The sequence below is a fragment of the Crassostrea angulata genome, chromosome 2 (genome assembly GCF_025612915.1).
Source record: "Crassostrea angulata isolate pt1a10 chromosome 2, ASM2561291v2, whole genome shotgun sequence".
NCBI lineage: Eukaryota > Metazoa > Mollusca > Bivalvia > Ostreida > Ostreidae > Magallana > Magallana angulata.
Window position 1 is genome coordinate 11098188 of NC_069112.1, and position 8215 is coordinate 11106402.

Consider the following 8215-nt stretch of genomic DNA (forward strand, 5'->3'; position numbering starts at 1 on the left):
TCCTGCACTAGATTTAAGCTGTAATATTTAGAAAATAATATCTATATTACAGGCCTGCTAAAATGTGTACCAAGATTATGTATAGAACATACAAATGTACATACCATATGCAATAACTTCAAGTAATCCAGCCACATAGAGAAGGGAATGATAACAGTTCATGTTTCGGAATAACACTTTACAGTATAAATCCTGAACAACCAGGAAGATTCTGAATCAACCTGTACTTTTATTGTATGGAGTGCAACTGATAAAATAAAAATAGCCGTTGTTTGTATAGCAAGTGTGTTACAATGATTTTGTTTCTATTTTCCATGGTTATTAAAAACGTACTCCGGTTCAAGCAATTTTTTTCAATGTGAAATACAAAAGAAGTGAAAAGCTGTCAATTTGACAGCAAACCTGGTTTTCTTTTATGTGAACTGTATCCATAACCCATGTCAACCCTGAATGGATAAACACGACCTACTGTATCCAGTGAAATAGATTACCCATATGCAATATTTTGCCTAAAAATGACTAAGTTCATAAGCGGTTATTTTTTCATAAATTATCAGAAATCAAAATCCTTACAACATGCACACGTCTAATATATAAACATTGATCGCAAAAAAAAAACCTTCTTATTTTAAAAACTGTAGCAGAAGTTATCCGTACAACGAGGGTACCCTTTGGAAACCACCCACTCGCCCGCCCGCCATTTTCACCATTTTAATAACCGGATTTTTCTGTTGGAAAACCCAGTAAAAAATCAAAATGTCACCGTAACAGTGGACGTATATGTCGTTCTCTTAGCTATGATTATATGTGTTAAATCAAAATACTCATCGTTAGTAGATGATAAATCCGAAATTGTCTGTCTTTTTTCATAATAATTATTAATGTGTATACAGTCTAATTTCTTCACTGATATAATGACGTGCACACCGTACGCTCTATCAGACAACCAATGTCATTTTTTTGCGTAAACTGAAATACAGTTTGCATTTATTCATTTCTTTCCTTTTGATCAGCAATTTTAGTGTCCGTTAAAATAGGTCATATATATTAATATATCTTAGGATACTATAATATTTACATGCTCTTTAAAAACAAGGAAGTATTTGACTATTGAGCCGATGAGACAAACCAGAGTTGATTCTTTCATGACCATGATTCATGCAATATTTGTCTACTGAACAAAAATCACCGATATTGAATGAGCAGGAAGAAAGATTTTCTTTTATCGAAACACAATAAATGTATAGATCTTTAGTGTAAAGGGAAGTATATACTTTATAACGTAATTAAAATGTTCATATTTAATATGGCAAAAAGCTTGGCCAACAACTTTCTTATATTTGTATTTGGAAACGTGATCTTCAAATTGGCGAAGAATATAATCGTACTTTTTTACACAGACTGACCTTTATAATAAAGCTGGTCAAATAATGTGTATTGATGCCTTTCACTTTAAATATAACTGCATATTTTTTTTTTTCATATGTGATTGTGTGTTTGTAAAAGTAAACGGTATCTTACATTACTGATTGAAGCAAACTGTTGCCTTTACTGTTTGGCGTTTTGCTTTATGAAACACGGATGTCCCGATTATTTGGCGGTGTGGTTAAAGCGTCGTTTGATGCAATGTTCAAATTGACAATAATGTTAAGAAACATAATTTAAGAAATAATCGATGTGTATTGTTAATAGGACATCAGCAATGAAAAATTAAGTTTGTATGTTGTCGAAAAGTTTTTACGTTTCATATCATTAACTAGTAACCGAATCGATAGGAAATATTCGGTTATAGTGCTCATTATCGACAACTAAAATACGAGATTAAATTGTTGTAAAACAGCTTCCTCTATGAATCGAACTTGTTTCAAAATATCGTCGATATTTCAGAGACAATCTCTATTTAAGTCGTTCACTCGACTAGAGAGAGAGAGAGAGAGAGAGAGAGAGAGAGAGAGAGAGAGAGATCGGGTTCGATATTCGAGTATTTTGGATCGGTTCGGGTTAGTTTCGGGGGGTATGTTATTTGGGCAGGAGGATAAAACGTACGCTCAACTAGGAACCCAGGTCACCTGCTCATTCACAACTACCAAATCTGTGCACTCCGCTACAAAATGTAGTGCACTGCAACCGCAAAGTGAAAGCAGAATAACTCGTACCACTACTTAGCCTTAAGAAATGTTACACATAAAAAAGAAATGTATTTTTCTTAAGAATAACCCTCTAAAGATTGGAAATAAACTATAGAGGATGAAAAAATCAACATTGACTGTTATTTTTAAGATATACGATATACGTTATATAGACATTAGGTGATCTCTGGTCCCCTTAAGGGTTAATAAAGAACTGGGTACGGTAAACAGCAAAATCGGCCCTGTTTTCAAAATTAATGAAATTTTAAGTGAAATATTTGGAGAATAAACCGGTTTCAAAACAGTTTGATTTTTTTAAAATATCTTGTACGGTTTCCATATAAAAGTTATCTAAACATAGCATTGTTTATAGCTATTCAGTTAACCAATAACGTCATGACGTCATGAAATGTATTGATAACGTTCTTCAAATAATAATTACAGAAAGGATGTGCTGGTATATATTGTAAATAAAGACATATTTTATACATTATTTATTTGCCTTTTGCAGTAAGAAATTAACTATGTTTCATGATATATAAATTTATACATCATCATCATCATCATCATCATCATCATTATAATAGTTTGCATTCTCTCACCAGAGGTCGTGTTACGCAAGTTTCGCTTGCATCTCCGTCAACGCCCAATGTAAAAGATTAATGTACAAACTGACACGATGGGCAAAATGTATTTAAATTAAATGTAGTTTTTTTTTTTTTTAATCTAAAAGCATGATAATAAACAAATCAATTTAAATGTTTTATGCATGTGAACATCTTTCTTGCAAAGTTACTGTAAGAGAGCTTTTTAGCCGAGTTATAAATTAAAAACTGCATGATTACACAAGTAAGAGGGCAATTTTTGACCGCTCCCGATTCATCGCTGGTTTAATAGAAATCAGCAGCAGTGTCAACTCCTCCTATAATCTTAAAAACTTGCCCACAATGTCTTCACAGTTTCTTGCCCTCTCTTTAAGATGATAAGACAGAAAAATGAAAACAGCAATGTGCTTGCCATCCTTGTTTTGAGCATGTGACATGCTATTTCTCTGGTGTTGACAGCAGTGTAAGCTGTACATACAATAACTTTCCAAAAATCTTGCTCGACTAAACAAAATAATTCAAGGGCAACCGTATCTAATGACATGAATTTTAATTTTTGCTGTTGTTCATAAATTCATAAACGGAACTTGCAGATTTAAGTAGAAATTACAGTCTTTTTCTTCGATCTATAGTTTGAGCATGTACGTGTCTATTATTTGAAATTAAAATTTGAAATTAATTTATTTCATTTTTTCATATTTTTTTAAATGTACATGTATCAAATAAATGCATGTAAGCTTGAAAGATAAAGCAGTTAAATTGTATTTGTTATATTAAGATGGAAAATCAAAGGCATTTTTGTCATTTTCAACCAAAGGAAAGTAAGGTTTTTCTTTTTCAAATATTTATAAAGCTGCAAAAAGCTTTATTCTCTTGATCCCGTCCACTTATCGGCACGCAAAAATTATCATTTCATGTGAAGTCATCGCGCGAAGTCCTGGTTTAAAAATTACCTAACACTTAAAGGATGAGATCTCCGATGCTTTGAATAAACCCATTAGGAGGGGGTCAAATGATTTTTTATTTACATCTGTTTTGTAACAACTATCTATACTACTATATTAAAATAATAAACTCGAATTTTTGGCCGTTAATACCGAGAAATCGGAAGAGTACTGTGATTTGTTTTATATATTTCAAACAACATTTGTACCTGAAGATTACCAATTTGTTTTTATTTTTTCTCAATCAAGCTTCGCTTATCAATAATCAACGAAAATTCCTTTAAAAAATCCGGAAATCATCTTAACTTTTAACAATCTTGAGCAAAAAATCCCGAGAGTTCCGATTGTCAATATGGTGTGTAAATATTGAAGGGAGTAAAAAACGTTGGTGAAAAAGTGTTAATTAAATTCGAATAAATTTTTTTAGATTAAAGTATAAGAAAGTAATGCAGCTTCATTAATTTTCTCCAAAATCGTTTCTGAGCAATTCTGCAATTTTTTGCTACATTACGGGTATATGGGAAGCTTAGCTTTAAGTGTTGCGAAGGCCTGTCTCGAAACACAGTTAAATTATTCTAACTAAGCAGAGTGTATTGAAATTAATAGAATATTTTTAGGCTTAAAGCTGGGTTATGTAAATGTCAACAATATGGTGTGTCGATGTATCTATATGGTAAATGTCCGATATCATATGCAATGTCAACCCGTGCACGCACGGGTCAAAGTCTGGTATATATTATACTTTTATAGATTGAATGTTTTAGAAGAAATTTATCGAAGAAACACTATGCACACTTGATTACTAATTGATTAAAGTACATTTAGTAAGACACGCGAGTTATATCTTTTCAAGATGAATGAAATCGATTAATTGATCAAAAATCGGGACACACGCCTGTTCAGCGGTTAAATTTCTCGAGTAAATATTCCAACGAGATGATTATATATTTCACAATGTTTTAATCTGTACTGTTATTTTTTGTTAATAATGATAATCCAACACCAATTATTACATACAGTCTACTGTAATAGATAGTTTAGATCGATCAAGAAATAATTAACGCAAGTATTAATAAGACATCCATGAACGATATAAAAAAGTTTTCAATGTATTTTCTATTATATTATTTATAATTCTATTGTCATTTAAAAAACTAAACAGCTAGATCTATCATTAGTTTTGAATCCCTACATTCTTACGCAAAATGTTTTATTTTTTTGTATAGTACTGTAGAATTGAATTTTACCTTGTAATACTTTCTTCAGCCAAGTTTTAAAAACTTATGTGGTGATTTTGTGTGTATTTAATTAGGTGTATTTATTTATCTATATGTGTCCATGCTTTATCCATACTTCCCCTGGAGTTTTTCCCCCTTTGATTATCACCTGTCCGGGTTAGCTGCGCCCGGGTCTACTGTATAGTACCCTGCCAGGATTTGTTTTTTTTTTTTTAAGTATTTTGAATATTATGAGGTGATACTTTTGGTCGGGTAATCAAATTTAATAAAGCCCAAAGGGCTTTATGATAGATTTCATCACGACTCGACCGTAATATTTAATCACCTTATGATATTCAAAGAATGATTTCTTTTTAATTATATTTATATAATTTTCAGGTTTTGTATGATTAAAAATTTGAATTTAAATAAGCAAACCCCGCTTCCGTCCCAACTATACGTCCTTAGACTTTACTGAACTGTATAGTACAGTTTTCACACTGAAAAAATGTAAATATTATATTATATATATACGCGACTATCCCCTAGACAGTCCCGTTACAGAGACTAATGACATCCATGTACCAGTATATATACTGGGCGCTTTAAATGCATGCACATAGGAATATGATCACTATTACTTTTTCTTGTGAAAATAGTTTTTAAGTTTGATTTTTAAATTACTTGAACGGGATCGGCAAACGTTCAGTGTCTGATTTACTTAAATATATTTATTATAACTTTGTACCAAATAGAATGTATATAGATCTACACAAATGCCGATTGTTGAATCTGACTTCTGATTCGATAATAAAACTGTTTTGAAATTCTTTAGAAACGTATCTGTACAACCTCTCTTTTTTCTCTCTCTCTCTCTGTCTCTCTCTCAGCTTCTTTATGACGTCATTTGTTTACACTTGCTACGTCATTTATATAGAGTACAAAGGCACACATATTACTTCATATTCATTAAATAGCAAATTATAAGAAATGTTTAGGTTTTTCAAAATGATATTTCTTCTTATATCCATCATGAAATCAGTATTGTAGTTGTTTTTACTACAAAACAACGTTGACCATTTTATCTGCAATTCACGGTATGAAATTTTGAGTAATTCAAATACACTGTGTCTAAGGACTAATAAACTAATTAAAATACTCCGATTTCTCCATGGAACCGTTTTATTTTTCTATTATCAACATAAGTCGATTTTTACATGTAAGTATTTATTAAGGCATGGTCATAATCAAGAAACTCATCTTACGTTTAAGCTGACCAATGAAAACATCCATTTTTTTTTTGTTCATCTTGAAAATAGAAAAAATTAAAAAACGAAAGTGGCCGCAGTCTTGTACATAATTTTTTCCGTTTTCATGTTAATAAGCAGTCTAATATTGTGCTATTCTGAAATTTTGGTGTATGTACTCGAATGCGGCCATGTAGAAATTTCAGATCAAACATTACAAAATTTTATATATTTGACAAAATCCGTATACATTGTCCGGTTTCGGAGTTTACAATTACCAAACGCACGTGAATTTTAGCAAACGGAAGTTATTTTCATACAGGGGGTGTCCTACATGAATTATTCCTGCGAACATATTAAAGATATCATGTGTTTGATTTTTCACATTTCGACAGGGCCGATATGTTATGCTTAGCGTACCCAGTTCTTACTTAAGATGACCTCTGGTGTCCATATTTGATACATGCCAAAACAGTTTTGTATGAAAAAATATCTGACAGTTTCGAGGCCGGAATCTTGAGGTGTTATTTCAAGATCTGACGGAAAGACCCGAGGAGTTCCGAAAGCATGTGCAAGTTATTGTCATGTTGAAATGGACGTATTTGAAAAAACTCTGGCAACTGGTGTTTCCTTTTTGAAACCTGAACATCAGAAAGGCTGACTAGTAATATTCAGCGCACAAACTGTACAAATTGTTTTACTGTACTATAGCGCTAACCGATAATGGTCATATATATTATTTGAACAGAAACATCATTGCGCATATTATAAGATAAGGACAATTATCATATTTGACTTTTAGTATGTCAAAAGATGCGTTAAGTATGTAATAAAATCGGCATCGGGATACCAGCCCTCTGGCTGATTTTGATGTCAGGGTAATATAAAGCATTATATGGGGAAAACTGCATTTATTATTGTTATCCCTAAAAAGAACAAAGAAGAGTGTCAGTCTCGGCACGTTTATTTAGCAGGCACACATTTTATTCAGAATGATAATATGTAAGCATTACAAAAACATTGGCCCAATATTAACTTGTCTAGGGGTAAACAAAACAAATTGTTGAAAACATAAATAGTAATGTTGACTAGAATGTTCACAGGTAATTGAATAAACCTGATGTTATGATGGCGTAATGATACTTTGATTTTACCAATTACAAACTGCAACACGTTCTTAAAATGGCAATGTTTACATTATAACGCAAACCGGAAATTCACCGGAAGTGCACACTAAATCTAAAACAAACAACGATCCGCACCTTGGAATTCCGGATAATGAGTAAACAATATTAAAAATTAATACTGCGAGTAATGGGGTAATAATTATAATTATAATAATTATATAATTGTTTATCAGACATATAAAACAAGTATATATCTCATGTTTTTTTTACCAATTGCTCATCAAAGACACAAAGATCATGATGAAGTACATGGGTTTGTTTTGCCAGTGGAGAATGGCTGTAGAAAATTGAAAGAAAGAAAATCAGGAATACAGAGATTGTCAGAGGGTAATCATGCTGGTTACGGTGGTGAAAACAGTGCAGAGCTGGAAGCCATCTACAGACGGGCAATGATTTGTCAAATCATTGTTGACTCACTACCTCAAGGACCTCCGGGATAGGCGTCAAAACGACTAACTATGGGTGGACCTGGCTGGCGACGTCTGTAGATTTAGCAGTGAACCCACTGTTTTAGGTATTACATATAACTGAATGAATAGATACTGATTGTTCTCTGTGTGATTTATTGCAATCACATTTTAATCCTCTGTGTAACACAATCAGTTATACATAGATATTGTTAATTATTATAACATGACTCAGCAAGCAGAAAAAATAAATACTGAAACAACAAATGTTTTGTTAACACTTTTCGGCGGTGGTCATACCAAAAACATAAATAAATTAAAAAAAAAAAACCCAGACAACTCACGGAGTTAATTAAATCAACATTGCGTAAACCAAGAATCATATTTCATTAAACAATAAAAACAGTAGAAAATTTCTCTAAGTTATTAATGTTCATAGGAAATGTTCCTTTCCCCGGTTTCCAGTCATTGGTTTCCTG